We start from the raw sequence: 21600 nt of genomic DNA on the forward strand, positions 1-21600 counted from the left end.
TATCCATTCAGCCACTCTGTGTCTTTTGGTGGGAGCATTTAGTCCATTTACATTTAAGGTAATTATTGATATGTATGTTTCTATTCCCATTTCCTTAATTGCTTTGGGTTCGTTATTGTAGGTATAGTCCTTCTGTTGTGTTTCTTGCCTAGAGAAGTTCCTTTAGCATTTGTTGTAAAGCTGGTTTGGTGGTGCTGAACTCTCTCAGCTTTTGCTTGTCTGTAAACGTTTTAATTTCTCCATCAAATCTGAATGAGATCCTTGCTGGGTAGAGTAATCTTGGTTGCAGGTTTCTCTCCTTCATCACTTTAATTATGTCCTGCCACTCCCTTCTGGCTTGTAGAGTTTCTGCTGAGAGATCAGCTGTTAACCTGATGGGGATTCCCTTGTGTGTTATTTGTTGTTTTTCCCTTGCTGCTTTTAATATGATTTCTTTGTGTTTAATTTTTGACAGTTTGATTAATATGTGTCTTGGCGTATTTCTCCTTGGATTTATTCTGTATGGGACTCTCTGTGCCTCCTGGACTTGATTAACTATTTCCTTTCCCATATTAGGGAAGTTTTCAACTATAATCTCTTCAAATATTTTCTCAGTCCCTTTCTTTTTCTCTTCTTCTTCTGGAACCCCTATAATTCGAATGTTGGTGCGTTTAATGTTGTCCCAGAGGTCTCTGAGACTGTCCTCTATTCTTTTCATTCTTTTTTCTTTATTTTGCTCTGCATCAGTTATTTCCACTATTTTATCTTCCACCTCACTTATCCGTTCTTCTGCCTCAGTTATTCTGCTATTGATCCCATCTAGAGTATTTTTCATTTCATTTATTGTGTTTTTAATCGATGCTTGATTCATCTTTAGTTCTTCTAGGTCCTTGTTAACTGTTTCTTGCATTTTGTCTATCCTATTTCCAAGATTTTGGATCATCTTTACTATCATTATTCTGAATTCGTTTTCAGGTAGACTGCCTATTACCTCTTCATTTGTTAGGTCTGGTAGGTTTTTATCTTGCTCCTTCACCTGCTGTGTGTTTTTCTGCTTTCTCATTTTGCTTATGTTACTGTGTTTGGGGTCTCCTTTTTGCAGGCTGCAGATTCGTAGTTCCCGTTGTTTTTGGTATCTGTCCCCCATGGCTAAGGTTGTTTCAGTAGGTTGTGTAGGCTTCCTGGTGGGGGGGACTAGTGCCTGTGTTCTGGTGGTTGAGGCTCGATCTTGTCTTTCTGGTGGACAGGTCCACGTCTGGTAGTGTGTTTTGAGGTGCCTGTGGCCTTATTATGTTTTTAGGTAGCCTCTCTGCTAATGGGTGGGGTTGTGTTCCTGCCTTGCTAGTTGCTTGGCATAGGGTGACCAGCACTGTAGCTTGCTGGTCGTTGACTGAAGCTGGGTGCTGGTGTTGAGATGGAGATCCCTGGGAGATTTTCGCTGCTTGATATTATGTGGAGCTGGGAGATCTCTTGTGGACCCGTGTTCTGAGGTTGGCTCTCCCACTTCAGAGGCACAGCACTGACTCCTGGCTGCAGCACCAAGAGCCTTTCATCCACCCGGCTCAGAGTAACAGTGAGAAAAAGTAGAAAGAAAGAATTAGTAGAAGAAAGAAAGAGAGAGGGAAAGAAAGGAAGAAGGGAAGAAAGGAAGGAAGGAAGGAAGAAAGAAAGAAAGGAGGGAGGGAGGGAGGAAGGATGGAAAGAAAGAAGGAAAGAAAGGAGGGAGGGAGGAATGAAAGCAAAAGGAAGAGTGAATGGAAGAAGGGAGGGTGGGAGGGAGGAAGGAAAGAAAGAAAGAAAGACAGGAGGGAGGGAGGGAGGAAGGAAAGAAAAAGAAAGTGGAAAGAAGAAGGGTGGGAGGGAGGGAGGGAGGAAAGAAAAAGAAAGAAGGAAAGGAGGAGCGGAGGCAGGGAGGGAGGAAGGGAAGGTAGGAAAAAAAGAAAGAGCAGGTAAAGTAAATTAGAATAAAGTATGAAATATAGTAGCGTTATTAAAATTAAAAAGTAATTATTGAAAAAAAAAACACGGACCGATAGAACCCTGGGACATATGGTGGAAGCAAAGCTATACAGAGAGAATCTTACACAGAAGATTACACATACACATTCACAAAAAGAGAGAAGGGGGAAAAATCAAAAATCTTGCTCTCCAAGTCCACCTCCTCGATTTGGGATAATTCGTTGTAAAAAGAGGAAAAGGGCGAGAAGTCTGAAATCTTGCTAAGTCCACCTCCTTCATTTGGGATAATTCGTTGTAAAAAGGGGGGAAAGTCTTAAATCTTGTCCTCAAAGTCCACTTCCTCAATTTGGGATGATTCGCTGTCCATTCATACACTCCACAGACGCAGGGCACATCAAATGGACCGTGGAGCTTTAATCCACTGCCTCCGAGGCTGCCCAGAGAGATTTCCTTGTCTCTGCTCTCACAACTCCCGGGTCTCAGCCTTGGACGTGGCCCCGCCTCTGCGCGTAGGTCGCCGGAGGGCGTCCGTTCTTCGCTCAGACAGGACGGGTTTAAAGGAGCCGCTGATTCGGGGGCTCTGGCTCACTCAGGCAGAGGGGAGGGAGGGGAATGCCCTCTCCTCGCGCACCAGGCAACAAAAGGGAAAAAAGTCTCTTGCCTCTCCGGTAGCTCCAGACCCTTTCCCCGGACTCCCTCCGGGCTAGCACTAACCCCTTCAGGCTCTCTTCCTGCCGCCAGCCCCAGTCCTCTCCCTGCGCTCCGACTGAAAGCCGATACCCGAGCCTCAGCTCCCAGCCCCGCCCGCCCCGGCGGCGAGCAGACAAGCCTCTCGGGCTGGTGTGTGCCTGAGGGCACCGATCCTCTGTGCCAAAATCTCTCCGCTTTGCCCTCTGCACCCCTGTTGCTGTGCTCTCCTCCGCTACTCCGAAGCTTTCCCCCTCCGCCACCTGCAGTCTCCGCCCGCGAAGGGGCTTGTAGTGTGTAGAAACCTTCCCTCCTTCACGGCTCCCTCCCACTGGTGCAGGTCCCGTCCATATCCTATTGTCTCTGTTTATTCTTTTTTTCTTTTGACCTACCCAGGTATGTGGGGAGTTTCTTGCCTTTTGGGGGGTCTGAGGTCTTCTGTCAGCGTTCAGTAGGTGTTCTGTAGGAGTTGTTCCACGTGTAGATGAATTTCTGATGTATCTGTGGGGAGGAAGGTGATCTCCGCGTCTTACTCTTCCGCCATCTTCCTCCGGCTCCAGATTCAATTTTTGACCTCTATAAAATGCTGCAATAAAAAATTTACACAGAGCTTCTTGTTAAACAGACAGATTAAACTTCTTTGTCCTTGCCAAACGCAATAAAATCACAGTAAATGGTTTGTTTTTAAGGTATAAACCCATAAGGACAAAGAGCACAGGAGAGGAGACATCAGCAACAAAGCATCTGCCTCAGCAGACATCAGAAGATGAAGGAAAGCCAAGATGCAAACTGGTATACACCGCAGAACCTCCAGAGGCCCAGGAGCTGGGCACATCAGGTACCTCTGGAAGTGGGAGGGAAGGTGGAACTTAGTAGAATTGGTTCAGTGTCTGTTTGAGAAGTAATTAGACTTACAGTTTCCTTCCCCACCTTCACTTAGCTAAGTGACTGCCAATCCCTGACTCTGGGTAAAGACTCAACATTTATTCTCTGGAGTGGGTAAAACAGAGGGTCTCTAGGATGCTAGGAATAGATGAGGGCAGAGGTATATAGTGAAAACAAGAGAATTAAGTAAAAGGTTACATACTAAATGGCCCTGTTCCTTCACTCTGCTCTGATAATGCCTGGAAACCAGGGGTATTCATATTCTAACCAGTCAAGCAACTAAGAGTGCCCTCTCTGGGGAATGTAATCAGCCTGAAGAAAAGACCTAAATATAATGATATAAACTGTTCCCCAAATGAAATAGCCTTCCATCTCATCCTTCCAAGAAGACCACACATGATAAACTCAAGTGCAGAGAGCTTTGAATTAGCTTCTCTTAAATTTCAGCTAATAGGCAAAAATTGTCAGATATTTGAGGAAAGTCTCTAACATGAGAGAAAGTAAAAGCAGCTAGGATGAAACAGAAACTAGGCGGAATGAAAAAAATTTAAAAACAAATGAAACCTATCCTCAAATGATGATCTTGCATTTACAAAATAGGAACAGGATACTCTTTTTAAAATGAACATTCAGAGAGCAAAAAAGGGCTCTTAGAAATTGAAACATAGGAAATGAAAAACTGAAAAGAAGTTTTGGAATCTTCCCCCCAAACACAGCAAAAGGTTAAAGAAATGGAAAATAGGACTGCAAGAAAGATTAATTGTTATTATTTCTTAATGGTTAGAACAGCGCTTGGCACAAAGAGAACAGGTACCAAAATGATAATAGAAATCCTAGAAAGAGAAAATGGAAGGAAAAAACATCACCAAAGAAATAATTCAAGAAAATTTCTCAGAACTGAAGCATACAAGTATCAACAATGAACGAACTGCCAGAGAACCGAACACAATAAATGAAGCATACCATCATAAAATTTCAGAACTCTAGGAACAAGAGAAGAAACTTCAGAGAGAAAAAACAGGTTTTGCACCAAGGATCAAGAAGCAGAATGCCACTGGACTTCTCAACAGCAATAATGGAAGTCAGAAGGTGATGGCTAGAATACCTTCAAGATTCTAAAGGAAAATATTTCCAACCTGAAATTTCCTGCTCAGCCTACCAATTAAACGTGACATTTTCCAGAAATCGAATATCACAAAATTTCCTTGCATTTATTCTCAGGAAGCTGATGGAGGACATGCTGCACCAAATGAAGGAGAAACCTTTCCTAAAAAAGAAGAGATTCTTGACTCCTCCTTCCGCTTCTCCATCCCACTACTCCTTATTTATCCCTCCCCCCACGTTTCCCCTTTGGTAACCATAAGATTGTTTCCAATATCTATAAGTCTGTTTCTGTTTTGTAAATAAGTTCATTTGTATCATTTTAAAAATTAGATTCCATATATGAGTAATATATGATATTTGTCTTTATCTGACTTACTTCACTTAGTATGATGGTCTCTAGGGCCATCCATGTTGCTGCAAATGACATTATTTCATTCTTTTTCTGGCTGAGTAATATTCCATTGTATGTATGTACCACATCTTCTTTATCTAGATATCTATCTCTATCTTCTTTATTCCTCTGTCGATGGACATTTAGGTTGCTTCCATGTCTTGGCTATTGTAAATAGTGCTGCAGTGAACATTGAGGTGCATGTATCTTTTCAGATTATGGTTTTCTCAGAATATATGCCCAGGAGTGGGATTGCTGGATCATATGGTAGTTCTGTTTTTAGTTTTTTAAGGAATCTCCATAGTGTTCTCCATAGTGGTTGTACCAATTTACATTCCCATGAACAGTGTAGGAGGGTTCCCTTTTCTCCACACCCTTTCCAGCATTTATTGTTTGTAGACTTTTTGATGATGGCTATTCTGACTGGTGTGAGGTGAATACCTCATTGTATTTTTGATCTGCATTTCTCTGATAATTAGTAATGTTGAGTATATTTTCATGTGTTTTGGGGCCATCTGTATGTCTTCTTTGGAGAAATGTCTATTTAGATCTTCTGCCCATTTTTGGATTGGTTTGTTTGTTTTTTTTAACATAGAGCTGCGTGAGCTGTTTGTATACTTTGGAGATTAATCCCTTGGCAGTCACTTCATTTGCAAATATTTTCTCCCATTCTGTGGGTTGTCTTTTCATTTTGTTTATGGTTTCCTTTGCTGTGCAGAAGCTTTTAAGTTTAATTAGCTCCCATTTGTTTATTTTTGTGTTTATGAATCTTTTAAATACTAGAATCACACTCAGTGTAGCAAGATGCTCCCACTGTTAGAGAGGGAAGCAAGAGCATTGAGTGAATAGCAGGTTTTCATCTCATCCTGACCTCACAGTATGTACTTAGTGAATAGAATAGATGGAAATGTTACAAAGTCTCTATCTCTCAATCTCTTCTCTCCTTTTCTTCCCTTGCCCCCTCCCGCCCCACTCCTCAGAGGAGAATTTGCTTTAGTTAAACATGAGTATGATGGCTGTTTAGTCATACCACATTTAGACAAAGGGTCAAGAGTGTGCAGATTTCTGAAACCTGAGATCAGAAAGGATGTTTAGAAGGAGGCATTCCTTCAAAATAAGGTCGATTAACTTACAATCTATTATCTTGGGAGATTCAGGGCTGCCCATTTCAGCAACAGGGGAAGTGTCCATTGTAATCCAGGTCTGTCACAGTTTAATTGCATGTCTACCTTGGGAAATTATTGGGTGCCTAGATCTGCTCTTTGCAGTTACTATACATCATTGCCCCTGTGTCTCATAAGGTTTAGAAGAGACCAGGTCAACAGGAAACTGGAGTTTTAGAGTCCCCTAATGTAAACAATGCCAAGGAGAAGTCATTGCTCCTCCGTTGCCTCTCCTGGCTAGCAGCCCTTAGGCAGGAGGAGAACTCACCTTAAGAAAGGAGAGTCAGTGGGCTTGTCTTCCATGACAGGGAACTACAAAAAGAAAACCAGGGTATATTGAAGGGTGTGACACTTCTAATCACACTATGACATTAGACAGTGCCATATTGTTGTGTGTCTAATGCACTTGGTAACCTTATTTGAAAGAGGTGTGGGCAACTGTAGCATCTATACTCATCACTACAGTAAGAAGATATTATTTTTAATTCAGATATCAGGACCTGAACCAAGAATAGATGTACAAAATAGTAAGCCAGCCTTCTGGTCCCTGCACAGGTGACCTTTCCAGAAAGAGACGCAGGCTATTGAAAGAACAATGCCTGTCTCTAAATGAAAACTGGACTTATGTGGTCTTTGGCTGCATGATGAAAGCACTTAGGTTCAGTAATTTACAGAATTAAATGAGTGCTCATATTCAAGAGCTTTTAGTAGTAATGCTACAATTAAATCACCAATGTTTCAGCAAAGCATTAAAAAAAATCTTATCCTTAATTCAATTTGACCTGCTTAGGGAGATTTATTTAGCAGATAAATGTTGTCCTGAAACCAGACAAAAGAATAAAATAAAATCACACTTGTGATCTCTCGCATGCTAATATTAACTTCTTTCATATATTTTAAACGAAGCAATAGACTTTGTACTGAAATCTATAACTACACTTTTAAATATACTCAGGGCCTTTCACTGTACAGTTTAGTGGTTTCCAGGACTTATTGATCTCATAATGTCAAAACAAATTTCTTTTTTTTCTTTACCTCAAGGCACTTAATCTTCCATTAGAGGAGATCAGTTACCAAAATTGACTATAGAGAGCTTTAAGGCTGAATTAAAATTGTACCAAATAAACAACTGTGTCATTTATATTTGTTAGAGAGCAGTCACCCCCTGGCTTATCCTGCTTGTGCTTTAGGGACCAGGAGTTAGAGGGCAGTTTTTCTAGTGGAAAGTTTTTCTAGTGGAAGTTTTTAATCAAACAGTCATCTCCTGTCTAAACTATCTTGTTGAAACATGACATTTCTGACCCTGGTATCATCATGGGAATTTGAAAGACAATATAAATTTGTTTTATATTGTCAACAGCCACTCATTCAGAGAGATTTTATTTTTCAATAGTGCTCTCATTCAGAGAGATTTTATTTTTCAATAGTGTCAATGTAGGGAAATAAAAAGGAAGCATAAAGTACAAAAAGCACTTAGGCCACCTTCTCTGCTTTTAAAGTCTTTGTAAAATAGACCCAGGCTCCTTTATTTGTAGTGACACTCAGTATAAATTACCTTTTGGTATTTTGGCTTCAGGAGTCGGAGTGTAGAGCTTTTCCATTTGGCTTTCTCTCCTCTCTTTTTTCTCCCAAAAAAGGACCTGATGAGGCATCTTCTCTTTATTCTGTACAAATCTAAACTCTCTGAACAAGCCAAACTCAGGCCGTGCTGTTAACATGTGGTTTTAGGAACTTACCTGGTTGGTGGAGCAGCTGCACAATTTATTTGACAGAAGTCGGAAGCAGGAAGGGGTGTTTTGCTCAGGGAATCATTTTACATCCCACTTGGGGAGTGGCTTACAGTTTCAGCTGTTTAAACTATTGCACTGGGCATGGGGCAGCACCTTCTAGCCAAGGTGCCTCGAGGATGGCTTCAGCAGGAGGAGAATCCTGTTCCAGCCTCAGAAAGCCATCCCAAGTCAGAGAAAGGACTAGTCTTCTGTGTTGTGCCCAACACAGCTACTTGGAGTCTCCTGCCCTGCTCACACTTGCACTCGAGAGCTGGGAGAGAGGACACATTCAAGAGACTTTATTTTCTGCCTTCTGTCTTGTCAAGTTTTGCCAGCTTAGACAGAACTTTAGGGCTCATCTTGTTCAGACCTGGACTCTGCTCAGAGAGAAGATTGCATCCAAATTAGACTTTCAGCTTTAGCCCTTTTCTGAACATCAGCTAGATCATCAGGAATCCACCTCCTGAAATCATTGGGTCTACCAACATTTCCTGAGCCTTTGCCTTGGTGCTATGCACAGCTTAGCCCTAGGGCCAGGAAGATGAGTATGACCCACTTTCTCTCTCTCAGAGCGGAGGTAATTAGGTATGATTTAGCCCAGGGGGTAGCAATATACAGCCAGTAGGCTAGGCCTGGGTGCCACAGAGTCGTGCTCGTTTGCTTATGTATTTCTATGGCTGCTTTCATGCTACAGTGGCAGAGTTGAGATAGAGACTGCATGGCCTGCAAAGCTGAAAACATTTACTATCTAACCGTTGACAGGAAAGTTTGCCAATGCCTGATTTAATTCCTCTCCCTTTGGGGTTTTATTAAGAGCAGTGATTAGAAACTAGTGGCTGATAGGTGAGGGTGCTTTGGCAAGGACCATGTTTCATAAAACAGAATCTGAATGCATCTAGGAGATGCTCATGATTCTTCACATGCAACACATCCTAAACCCAGCCCCCTTCATACTGAGGCTACCTCTGTAGCTCCTGAAGATGTTTGAATTTGAGAGCCTTGATTCTGAGCAAGACAAAGTAAAGAGTGGCTCATCTTTACTCAGCTTCGGTGCTGAGCCTTGACATAGGGGCATTTCTTTTTTACCATCAGTAACACTCCCATAACAAAACCTTCAGGTACTGATGGGGTTACAGAAGGAAGGGAGTGCAGAGTCTACTTGACACTCTTTGACTCCAGCTACAGGTATTTACTAGTCCTCCAAACCTGGAATAGCACCCAGCACCAAACAGGTCCTCTACAAAATTGTTGAATGAATCAGTGGTGGAAAGAAGTGCAGAACAGAGCAGATAATTAACGTTGCTTGTTAATTGGCCAGTGAACAAGTTGAAGTTACCTCATCGTGTTTCCCATAAATTTTTAAATACTCATTTTAATGTTGTAAAAACAGCCTTTTTGATTAGAAAATTAACCAACCAAATGAAGAAGTCCCTGTTGTTTGAACAAGTAACATAATAGTTTCTCCACTTGTCAAAGATAACAGGTACATTATGAGACTCAAAGAAGATAATCTGGTAGAGAACCCAGCATGGGACCTGGCACATGGAAATTTTCAATAAAATTGTTTTCCTTTCTTCCATACACTGAATGGGCCCAGTCTTCCAGAACCTTCCTTCTGGGAAAAAAAAAAAAAAAGAAAGAAAAAGGAATCCTTCAAATTTCTTGCAGCCTTATTATGGACTTTGTGGAGTTCGTTCCTCCTCATTGCCCTGCAGACAGAAACACCTTCAGCTGGCCCTTTAGGCACTTCAGTATCTAGATGCTTTTCAGAGGAGATCAAGACGGACCCACTTTATATTTTACTGCATAACGAAGAGTTTCAGTGTGTTCTGGTGTGTTTAATATGTAATATAATAAAAAGGACTTATGTGTAATGTCAAGGGGTAGAGCATAAATGATTATAACAAGGGAAATGGAAGATCAGATGGTATAACCTCAGCTGACAGCAGAATCAGCATGATTAACATTCTCAGCTAAAATAGCTGGCATTCAAAAGCATCCTTCCAGCCTTTCCAAGGAGCTGGGAACATGAACTGTTTCGTAATGAGAAATAACCAACTTCATTTCCTGAGTGTCCCAAGAAAAAAGGGACAGTTCTTAAATTTTCAGAAAGATTTTAGAAGAAAACTACTTGACCAAGGGCAGAATGCAGCTTCATAGACCTTTGGCAAATCACACACACACACACACATACACACACACACACATACACACACACACATACACACACACACACATACACACACACACACTGTACACTGTTCAGAAAGACAAATAGTTTTATACTCAACCCTGACCGTTGATTCTATAAACCACTATTGCATGCTGTGTCATTAGTGTGATTTGTTGTTCAAAAGGTCTCATCCCTAGAAGTGGCAGACTCAGGGGCTGCCTTATGACTCTTGTGGGCCCTACCTACGTTTGCCTTCATGGGCCCCTTCTTCCATAAAAAAAATTTTAAATGATATGATTACATTGGTTTAAAGATGAATATAATCCAAGCTGATTTCGATTTATTTTTTTCTTCTAACTTTAAAAGCAATTAAAGCATTTTCACAGGCCCCTAAAAGTATTGTGGGCCCTGGGCACTGTGTGTATTGTGCCTGATAAGGAAGTCAGCCCTAGACACACTTAGACAAAGGCAACATATCACATCCCTTAGCAGCCAGCAAACACTAACAAGACTCGATTCCATTTGTACTGCATTCTAAAAGTCTGATCCTTAAGGTCTGATGATTGAGTCCCAATGTGTCAGTGGTGGTCAAAGGTGACACGAACCATGTATGGTGTCTTCCTGCCTGGATGGATGTTACATTTATTACCATGACATGGCATGGTAAAACCATCTCCTTGTCACTCATGCACAGCCATCCACTTTTTCCACTCTGTTGAAGGAGCAGAGTGGATTAAAAATGAGGATGATAGAGGGTACGGAGTACGGCTGTCTGCACGTTGCCCCCGGACACTGGTCTTTCCACTCTCCAGGGATAGGTTGGAGATAAGGACTGAAGGATCTGACCCTAGAACTATACCCTACACACCAGAGACCACTCCTTCTCCCATGGTGACTCAGCCAAGGAAGGCAGCAACCTGAATGTGATGTTGGAGTGACTGGGCGGCACTGGTCTGTTTTTCCTAGCAGTTGTCTACTTCCCAGAAAGCCCCACTTTTACTGGCGTGAGTCACAGATGTGACTGCCGAGTGAGGACCGTGAGGCCAGTGGAGCAGTGTACACCGTGACTCATTGCATCCAGGTTACAAAGTCTGTGCCATGGGGCCTTCGGGTTAGGCGGGAGCACTTCAGAAAAAGGCAAAAGGGAAGCTCCCTTTCAGTGGTCAGTGAGGATAAGAATCATCCTCCGATTCCAGGCCAGTCCTTGCTTTGGAAGTTAGCATAGAATCACAGGCACAGGGCCTTGGTATGAGCTCTACCTGACGATTGCCCTAGGAACCAAATGATTTCATGTGATCCAAGAAAGGAGCAAGCGTTTCACTATAGCCTCATCTGGGCCATTCTTTGAGCTGCTTGTGTGTGTGTGTGTTTGGTGGATGCTGGGAGGAGGGGATTTATAGTAAAAAGATTTCACTAATTCGGAAGGGTGATTAATTTTAAATTAATAGAATGTCAGGGAGATCAGCATATCATAATTCTGATTTCTTTACCAGAAGCTGACATCTAAAAGGAGAGAGTTAAGATAAAGGGATAAATAGAAAATACTCTCTTTAAATGAGTTATGGAAACATGAACCAGGGAGGGGAATGGGAAAGGCGATTGTGTCAGACCTAACACAAAAAGCAGTTGTGCAAATCAATTTACTTCACCACGTAATTTGTGGAGCTATTGTTGAAGGTATCTGTGTTTGAATAAGAGCTTGTCTCTCTCATCACCCTGCTTCCCTTGCCCAGAGCCTAGAGTGAAAGCACAAACTTTTACCTGAGCGATTATAGCCTGTTGTCATGGAAACTACCAAGAGGCACCGAGTTCAGCATTAAGACTTCACTGCAGGATCACAGATAGGATGAAGAGCCAGTGGGTTTAAATAAGAGACTCGCTAATTAATGGAGCACCAGGGGACAGCTTAAAGAGAAAATCACACAGTAGATAAACCCAGGTTTTCAGGGCTCTGCAAAGGAATGATGGCCGTCCCCAGAGGGCTGTGGAAGTGAATGTTTTCTCTCTCCCCTGCGATCTGGCCCGTTTTGGGTCTTCGGAGGCCAGTTTGCCCTGACTCTGCAGTGAGGAGGAAAGAAAGCAGGTGACTGAACTTCCCAGCCAGCTGAATGCAAGACGTGCAAGGGCACCACTAAGACTCTGAGGCATGCTGATAGCTTTCCCAGCCCCTCTCTCAGCCCTGCACCTGGGTCTCTGGCTGGGAGGTTCAGGTTCTTGGAAGGAGTCACTTCCGGGGAGCTGGCACTACTGCCCTGAGGGGCCTCTCCCACACTCACCCCCCTCACAAAATACCAAGGCAGGGCCCACATGGGTCTCCTCCCTGCCATCCTTGCTCCCCAGCCCACTTGCAAGGCCGTCTCTTGACCAGCTAACAGAAACGCAGAAGTATCTGGTCTAGCAGAGTCTGTGTGTAAAATCTGAAAACACCGCTGTGTGCCCATCAGTCCACAAATACCAGCTGCTTTGAGGGGAATAGGAAAATCATTATCTCACCAGTCGCCCATTTGAAAACACTTCACAGCAAATGAAAGATTGATTTGGTCATTTAAAATGCATCAAATTTCATTCCCCAGTTGCTTTCTGAGTGCTGTTTACTGAACTGGGTGCTGTGAAGGTTGCTCAGGTAAATCAGGAAGAGCCCTCCTGTCAGTTTGTCTGCCTCACGTGAAAGAAATAAGCCTGAGATGCTTGGTGAGCAGAGTCGCAACAGTATACCAGCCTCCTCCTCTGTGTCAGAGGTGACGTCACCCTGAGATGAGGCTCACTGTCTGTGGCTTTGTGCATTCGCGTGGAGCAGGTAGTGTTGAATCTGACCCCTAGAGGTGTAGGATGCCACTCAGCTGGACGCAAGTTCTGCTGAGTCGATGCCTAGGGGTTAGTGGGGGTGAGGCAGGGGCCCGGCGGTGCATGGGGATCGTGGGAGACCACTCCAAGCCCATTCCCTTGTCAAGCTTTACTAACGGGGGCTGAGCATGTATCTGTGACATTCGAGACCTGTGATATTTCAGCTCAAGCTTAGGGTGCCACTGTGGCCTGGGCAGGGAGTTGGACCAGCTGGGGCATGGCCACAACAGTGCAAAAGCATCCATCAGGCTGCCTTGGAAGAAAGAGTCTCATGGTGATCCCATGTGGGAATAACCAAAACAGCAGTGGTGAGGGACTGACCAATTGACATAGCAAGCAGGACTAAGTCCTCAGTTGTTAAACAATTTGGAGTAGAAGAGGGGCCTCAATGGTGAGATAACAGACTTTCTGCTAATATAAACGTGGGTACCCAGCAATTAACTGGATAAACAAAAGAGTAACAGCCCACATCCTTATACTGGCCGTTAGCATCTCTCTTACACTTTCCTCTCCCCGACCTCGTTCCTTGTCAACCTTACTCTGCTCACTCAACACCAGGCAAGCTGGCCTCTTTGCTGTTCTTCAAACATTCTTTCACCTCAGGGCCTTTGCACTTGCTCATCCTTTTGCCTGAAATGCTCTTCCCCAAGAGGTCCTCCCTCATGACCTTATAGCACTGCCTCACCTCCAGTATTCCCTCTGTTCCCATTCTTCTTTGCTTTTTTTTATCCATAGAACTAATCACTACCTCTTACATATTTACCAGTTTGTTACTTCTTACCCCTATCGGAATGTATGTTTTACAAAGGCAGGGGCTTTGTTTTGTTTCCTGCTGTTTCATCAGCACCCAGAATTGTGTTTGGTCCATAATAGTGCTTCACAAACATTTGTGGTTGAAGGACTTGTGAATCTCTTGGTACCACAAGTTGGAGGAATGCATTCATAGACATTATGAAGAAATACTAATATAAGGTAGAAGTTAAATACCATAAGTGAGCCAGGTATCTAGAAGAAGGAAAGAAGATTCCAACTGAAGGAACTCCAGGAACAGTTCCTGGAAAAGGGACCATTTGATCCTTAATAGATGAGTAGGATTTGGAATTTGGGGATGGGAGAGAACTTTAAGTGAAGGACATAACATGAGCAAAATGAAGTATTAAGAACAGCTTCTTTTAAGTTTGTTCTTTGACCTCAGTATATTAGTCAATGTTTTCAGTGCCTTTTGCCATGAAAAAAATATCAAAATCAACTGGATGACATAGATGACATAACCCAGATTTCGATTCAAATCTAAAGCAGGCTTTCACTGAGATTTACTATTGAGCAAAGTTAAGGTTGCTTTTTATTTTATTGATACCCTTGGATTTAATTCAAATTAATGAAGATAATATGTTGCATAATAATATTAACAGCAGTAATTTATTGCTTGCTACAAGCTGGGCACTGTGCTAATCATTTCATATACAGTGTCAACCCTTTAAACAGTCCTGTGAGAGGAGCACTAATATTCCTTCCCATTTACAGATCAGAAAACTGGGGCATAGAGATATTAAGTAACTTGTTTAGTTTCACATGATAAATCCAAAGATTTCAGCATATATCTGTCTGATTCTAAAGCCCATTCTTATGTTAAAAGTAAAAGGAGGGCTTCCCTGGTGGTGCTGTGGTTGAGAGCCCGCCTGCCGATGCAGGGGACACGGGTTCGTGCCCCAGTCCGGGAAGATCCCGCATGCCATGGAGCGGCTGGGCCCGTGAGCCATGGCCGCTGAGCCTGCGCGTCCGGAGCCTGTGCTCCGCAACGGGAGAGGCCACAACAGTGAGAGGCCCGCGTACCGCAAAAAAAAAAAAAAAAAAAAAAAAAAAGTAAAAGGAGTTAATTCCCAATGTAATAAAATAAACAGAATGCAAAAAAAAAAAACAAAACATAAAACACAAAGAACAGCTCCTTTTAGCTAGAGCAAGGGAGTACAGAAAAGAGATTAGTGGATAAGATAGCCTGAAATGTAACTGAATTTAGAAACTTAAATTTTGAAGGGCCTTGCTTTCTGGTTGCTCCATTCTCTAGAAAATAGTGAATTCCACTTCTTTAAAGCCCATAATGATACACCAGGGACTGATATGTAAAACAGTTATAAACGCAGAGCCAGTCAGGTAGAACAAGTGGGGAGCAGGCATCCCAGCCCACACACCCACTCCCATCTCTGTGAATCCCTAAGGCACTGTAAAATCTGAAAATCTGAAAATCGCTGCTCTATAAATAGGGAGCTATTAGAGGTGTTTGGGCTGCAGAAAGGCTGGATTAGAGCTATGATTCAAAAAGATGAAGCTGGTAACCAGAAGACAAAGTGGAGAGGGAAGGAACGAGAAGCAGGAAACCCAATTATGAGACTCGCCACAGACTATATGGGAGGTAATGAAAGTCCTGAGTTAGATGGGCCTGCCATGAATCATGAATTCAGGAATTAGGGCTCTGGCAACATGGAAAGGTGACCGTGGGGGAGAAATGCAGGATTGGCTGTTAGGGTTGAAGAAATCTACTCAAATCTAGTTGTCCCAAGGGGCACCGTAAGCTCAGGCTTGACTCACACCTGTGCCAACATCCTTAAGGTGGGAAGATCTGAGCCTCTGGCAATGCTGCAGGTCATGTAGATTTCACCTTTCACCTGGTTCTTCCCGGTCATTCTGTGTAGGATCCAAGCCTGCACCTTGGGGTGTGGGAAATCAAGAAAACAGATGCAAGAGGTAGGGAAAACGTTGGAGCCCAAAGACTAAGGTCTCTAGCTTAGCTCCAGACTGCTGAGTCCAGTGGAGAAAATGACACAGCTCTGTGTACAGGCACCACTGAAAGGAAGTCTGCCTTGTTCCAGGCCATGAAATTCCTCATGGATCCCTCATCAGTTAATTCTCCCACCACTTTGACAAGCCATCAGTACTCTTTGAGCCCCTGCTTCACCACCTTGCCTCTCATTTTCAGTAGGTAGCCATGTTTGTTGTTTCTAGGGCTGTTTGTTCTTTTCCAGCCCAGTGTTTGAAATACCACCTTGATGGTGAAAATTCTAGAATATATACCTCTTGCCATGACCTCTTGTCCGTGCTCCAAACTCCTCACCTTTTACATCCATTGAATAGCCCATGGACATCTCAAACTTGGCATGGCCTAAACAGAACTTGATTTTTACCTTCAAGTCTATTCCTCCTCATCTCTTTCCCCATCATAGTAAATGGCAACACCATCCACCCAGATACACTAGCTTGAAACCTAGAAACCATCCTTGATTCCCATCCATCAGCAGGTCTTACCTATTCTATCTCAAAATACATCTCCCTCAAACCCAGCCTCTCCTCTTCATCACTAAAGCAGATAAAGTCACCCCCTTATCCAAGCCACCATCATCCCACACCTGGACCACACATACACCCAGAACCTCCTAATGTCTCGTTGTCAGTCCTCTCTACCCTCTACCTTCCCCTCCATTCCCTACATCCAGACTTCACCATTTAACCATCTTCATCTTAATTCACCTCTTAGCTGCATTCAACACTATTAGCCACTTCCTTGTTTTTGAATTTTTTCCCCTTGGATTTCCAAGATATATCAGTCTCCTGGTTTTCTTACAACTGTTTGGCCCACTTCTTGACTGTCTGCTTTTCAGGATCATCCCTTTCCCTGGCCATTAAATATTAGCACTACCCAAGGCTCTATCCTAACTTTCTCCTCCTTTTCCCCACCCTACTCCCCATGATCTCATTAGTGCCCACACATCAGCTATGCCAATAACTCACATATTTATGTCTAAAAGCCTGGAAATCTCCTTTGAGCTCCAGACTTGTCTATTCAGCTGGTTCCTTGACATCTCTTAGATGTCTCATAGTTATCTTAAATGTATCATGTTCAAAACTAAACAAAATTCAATTCCTGCCTCAAACCTAGATCTCCTCCAAGGCTCCTAAGCCCAGAGAATGGCCCCGTAATCCACCCAGTAGTACCTGCCAGAACCTAGGAGTCACCCTTAACACCTCTCTCCCTTGTCCTCTCCCCTTGTCTGTATATCCAATTCAATTCAAAATGAGGAGACCCCTTCCCAGCCTGGCCAAATGTCTTAAGCTCTCTGTGCCTCTGCTTCCTCACCTGTGAAACTGGTTTTGTAATAAAAACCTACCTCCTGGCGCTATGAGGACTAACTGAGATAATATATGTAAAGCGCTAGAATGGTACCAGACACATTAAAACAACATTCCCCAACTGTTAGCTATGACTTTATGCAATTTGTAACTAAGCCCTATCAGTTTGGTCTCCGAAGTTAATTCTGAATCCATTCACTCCTCCCCACCTCCACCTTTGTCCCGCCCCCGGCCCAGGCTATCACTGTCACTCACCTGGATGCCTGCAGTGTTGTAGCCTCTTAACCAGTCTGCCCTGTTCCCTTTGCCCAGCCCCTCCATAAAATATCTTCTCCTCACTGCAGGCAAAATGACCCTTCAACATGCAGATCTGATCCCGTCTTACCTCCTACCTCCTCTTCCCCACTTTTCACATGTTCGAGGACTTCCCCCTGGCTTCAGGATAAATACCAAACTTCTTGACACGGCCCTGCATGTTTCAGACCCATCGCCCTCTGTAGCCTCATCACGCATGCTCCGCGCTGTCTCTCACGCTGCGCTCCACATGTGAAACTCCCATGGGCTCTCGTCCGTTCCATGTTCACTCCTGCCCAGGGTATTTGCACAGGACATTCATTCTGCCTGGGAACCCTTTCCTCCTTTCCCACCCTCTTCTGCTAATTAAGGCTCCAACTCATCCTGAAAATCTCTGCTCAAGAACTGTGCCTTCAGGGAAGTTTCTCTCTCCTGACCTCCCTGACCCTCTCAGATCCCCATTATGTGTCCTCATGGCATGGGACCCCCCTCCCTGCAGCACTCGACACAGCTGCCCTGCTCCAATTCCTTGTGTGGTTACTGGATGAGCTCTGTTTCCCCTCTGGACTCTGAGTCCCATGAGGACATGGAGCATACCTGCTTGGGCTCCCCCCCGCCGCCGTACCCCTTTGCTTGGAGCATATTGCCCAGCAGAGAGAACGCACTCCAAAAATGCTTGCCGGACGGGTGTGTGATGATGAACAGTCACGGTGAACTCTTAAAATCACACTGGAAGGAGGTGGCTCCTGGGACCTCGGCACGTGCACACAGCCAGCTGGTGCTCCCTCCCAGCACCAACGTGCCTCCTTCCCGGAGTCGGTCAGCTGTGGGGCTTGCTCACCGCTGGGTGTGCCGGAGCCTGCAGACTCGGGATCCTGAGGATGAGAAGCAGTGTAGGGGCTTTCTCCGTGGGCTGGTCGAGGGTCTGGAGACAGCATTGAAGGAGGGCTGGGCAGATGTGATTCTGGAAAGGGTGTGGACACACAGGACTCTACTATTCACGGCCCCATGTGACTGTGCCTGCACGCCCTGGCCACCAGGGTGTCAAGGAGGAACTGGGCGTGGTTGGCAGAATCCTCGAGAGAGGATTTCTCTCGCTTTGTCACAGCTTACACTTCCCCCTCCCCATATCCTCAAGTCCATTCTCTAGTAGGTCTGTGTCTTTATTCCTGTCTTACTCCTAGGTTCTTCATGACATTTTTTTTTCTTAAATTCTCTTTATAGGTGTGTCATATATGTATGACTCCTTCAATAATATGAGGTTGATTTTCCCTTTCTTTTAACTTTATAAAGAACATCAAACTCTAACTTAAAAGTCAGAAAAACACAAATACTGTATGTTATCACATATATGGAATCTGAAAAATGAAATAAATGAGTGAATATAACAAAATAAGAATAGACTCACAGGTATAGAGGATAGACTGGTGGTTACCAGTGGAGAGAGGGCGCAGGGGAGAGGCAGGATGGGGGTAGGGGTTTGAGAGGTACAAACTACTGTGTATAAGATGGATAGGCTACAGGGATGGATTGTACAGCACAGGGAAATATAGCCATTATTTTGGGATGACTTTAAATGGAGTATGATCTATAAAAATGTTGTGTCACTGTATTGTACACCTGAAAATGATATTGCACATCAACTATACTTCAATAAAAAGATAGATAAAATAACTTTTTTTTAAAAAAAGAGTATTGAACTCTAAATATTCTATAACTTTCTGTATTACTTTGTTAAGATTATCATTAAAAATACCCTAGTTAAGCCTGGGTGGCTTAACTAACATAAACTAATTTTCTCACAGTTCTGGAGGCTGGAAGTCCAAGATCAAGGTACCAGCAGCAGATGTGTTTCTCCTAAGGCCTCTCTCCTTGGCTTGCAGATGGTACCTTCTCACTGTGCCCTCACATGGTCACCTCTTGATCTGTGTGTTGCCTGTGTCCTAATCTCTTCTTTTAAAGAGATCAGTCATATCAGATTAGGGTCCACCCATATGACCTCATTCTATTTTAATTACTTTTTTTAAATTCCTACATCCAAATATGGTCACATTTCAAGGTACTGTGGGTCAGAACTTCATAGGAATTTTGGGAGAACGCAATTCACTTCAGCTCATAACACTTTCTCTTTGCATTTTATGATATGTCTCTGATAGCTGTCCATACCAATTCATGCCGTATGTTTTTTTTACTGCTGTGTAATATTTTGTCATATAACTATACCAAAATTTATTTATTTGTTCTCTGGATGGACATTTGAATTGTCTCCAGATTTTTGTTTTAAAAACAGTGCTGCTTTGACAATTCTTGTACATGATCATGGCATATATACTTAAGTATATACCTAAAAGTGGATTTTCTGGATATTAGGGTGAATACATCTTCTGTTTTACTAAATAATGTCAAATGGAAAACACATTTATGATAGATACCCTATATGTTATGGAAATTTCCTTCAGTCCTAGGTGTTAAATTTTTTAAAATCCTGAATGTTTTTTGAATATAATTGAATGCTTCTTCCTGTGTCTGTCAATTTTATTTAACAAATATATAGCAGATGCTATGAGTGAGGCACTGTGCTTACCAGTTACCAGTTCATTTCCTGGCATGATCATATTATTTTTCTTGATTCTGTTAATCTGGTGAAGAGCATTAATAGGTTTTGTAATGTGAAATTACCCTTGCTTTTCTAGAATAAACTCTACCTGGTCATGATGGATTGTCCTTTCATGCATCACAGGTTTTGGTTGGCTAATATTTTACTAAGTATTATTACATCTATGATTACGAGGCAGATTGGCCTGTAACTTTCCTTTCTCACTTTGTCTTTGTCTAGTTTTCAATATCAAAGCTATTGTAGTCTCAGAATAATGCTGGTGGAGGAGGCTCCCTTTTTTGTTGTTGGGAAGAGTTTGTATAAGATTGGAAATTATCTGTTCCTCTACATTTTGGTAAAGCTAATCCGTAAAATAGACCTGGTGTTTTCTTAATTGTTTGAGAGCTTCTATATATGTAGTTTTTAATTTTAATTTTACTTCTTTAAACATTCCTTATGTCTTTCAACATATTAAACATATTTTTGTGTAGTTTTCCTTTTTTAAAAAAACTCTGTATAGAGTATAAACTGTAAACATTCTGTAACTTGCTCTTTTCATTTAAAATAATGTCTGTGAGAGTTATCCCTGTTAATTTTCCAGCAATTCTAATGTTTTCATTCTTTGAGGTCTGGTTTGATTTTTTTTATTGCTTCTGCTGATTTGGCTCCTGGAGTCTTGTTTCTTTGTATTTTTACTGTGACATTATCTTCACTGGAACTGAATCTAGGGGGATTCTTAGAGGAGTTGCAAGTGCATTTCTCCTGAAAGGATTTCTGTTTGTTTCTGTCAGACACCTGAGGATTCAGATCCATTTCAAGATCTCACTTTGCAGTTTTTTCAGCCAAGCCACTAGCGTGAATTTGGATCTGAAAGCAGCCTGCTGGTCAGCCTATGGTCACAAGTTCTCAAAGGACCTCTTTATTCCTCCTTCACCCAGAGCCATGGCTGAGACAGAAATATTTCTCTCTCTGCCTTTGTGCAGTGGAATTTTTCTAGGTCACTCTTGCCTTGGGTTTATAGATTGTTGTGGTCAGAACTTTACGAGGGGTCTCTGCTCACATTCCCCACCCAGGACCAGGCTTGATCCCCTGTCTACACTGCCTGTGGTGGGTAACAGAGAAGCTCTAGGCATTAGGGTTTGGCAGATGCAGTGCTGTGTCAAGGAGTTTGGTATTTATCCTAAAGCCAAGGGGAAGTCCTTGAACATGTGAAAAGTGGTGAAGAAGAGGTAGGAGGCAAGACGGGATCAGATTTGCATGTTGAAGGGTCATTTTTTTTTTTGCATCTTTATTGGAGTATAATTGCTTTACAATGGTGTGTTAGTTTCTGCTTTATAACAAAGTGAATCAGTTATACATATACATATGTTCCCATATCTCTTCACTCTTGCGTCTCCCTCCCTCCCACCCTCCCTATCCCACCCCTCTAGGTGGTCACAAAGCACTGAGCTGATCTCCCTGTGCTATGCGGCTGCTTCCCACTAGCTATCTATTTTACATTTGGTAGTGTATATATGTCCATGCCACTCTCTCGCTTTGTCACAGCTTACACTTCCCCCTCCCCATATCCTCAAGTCCATTCTCTAGTAGGTCTGTTTCTTTATTCCTGTCTTACTCCTAGGTTCTTCATGACA

The sequence above is a fragment of the Hyperoodon ampullatus genome (genome assembly GCF_949752795.1).
Source record: "Hyperoodon ampullatus genome assembly, chromosome: 9".
Taxonomy (NCBI): Eukaryota; Metazoa; Chordata; class Mammalia; order Artiodactyla; family Ziphiidae; genus Hyperoodon; species Hyperoodon ampullatus.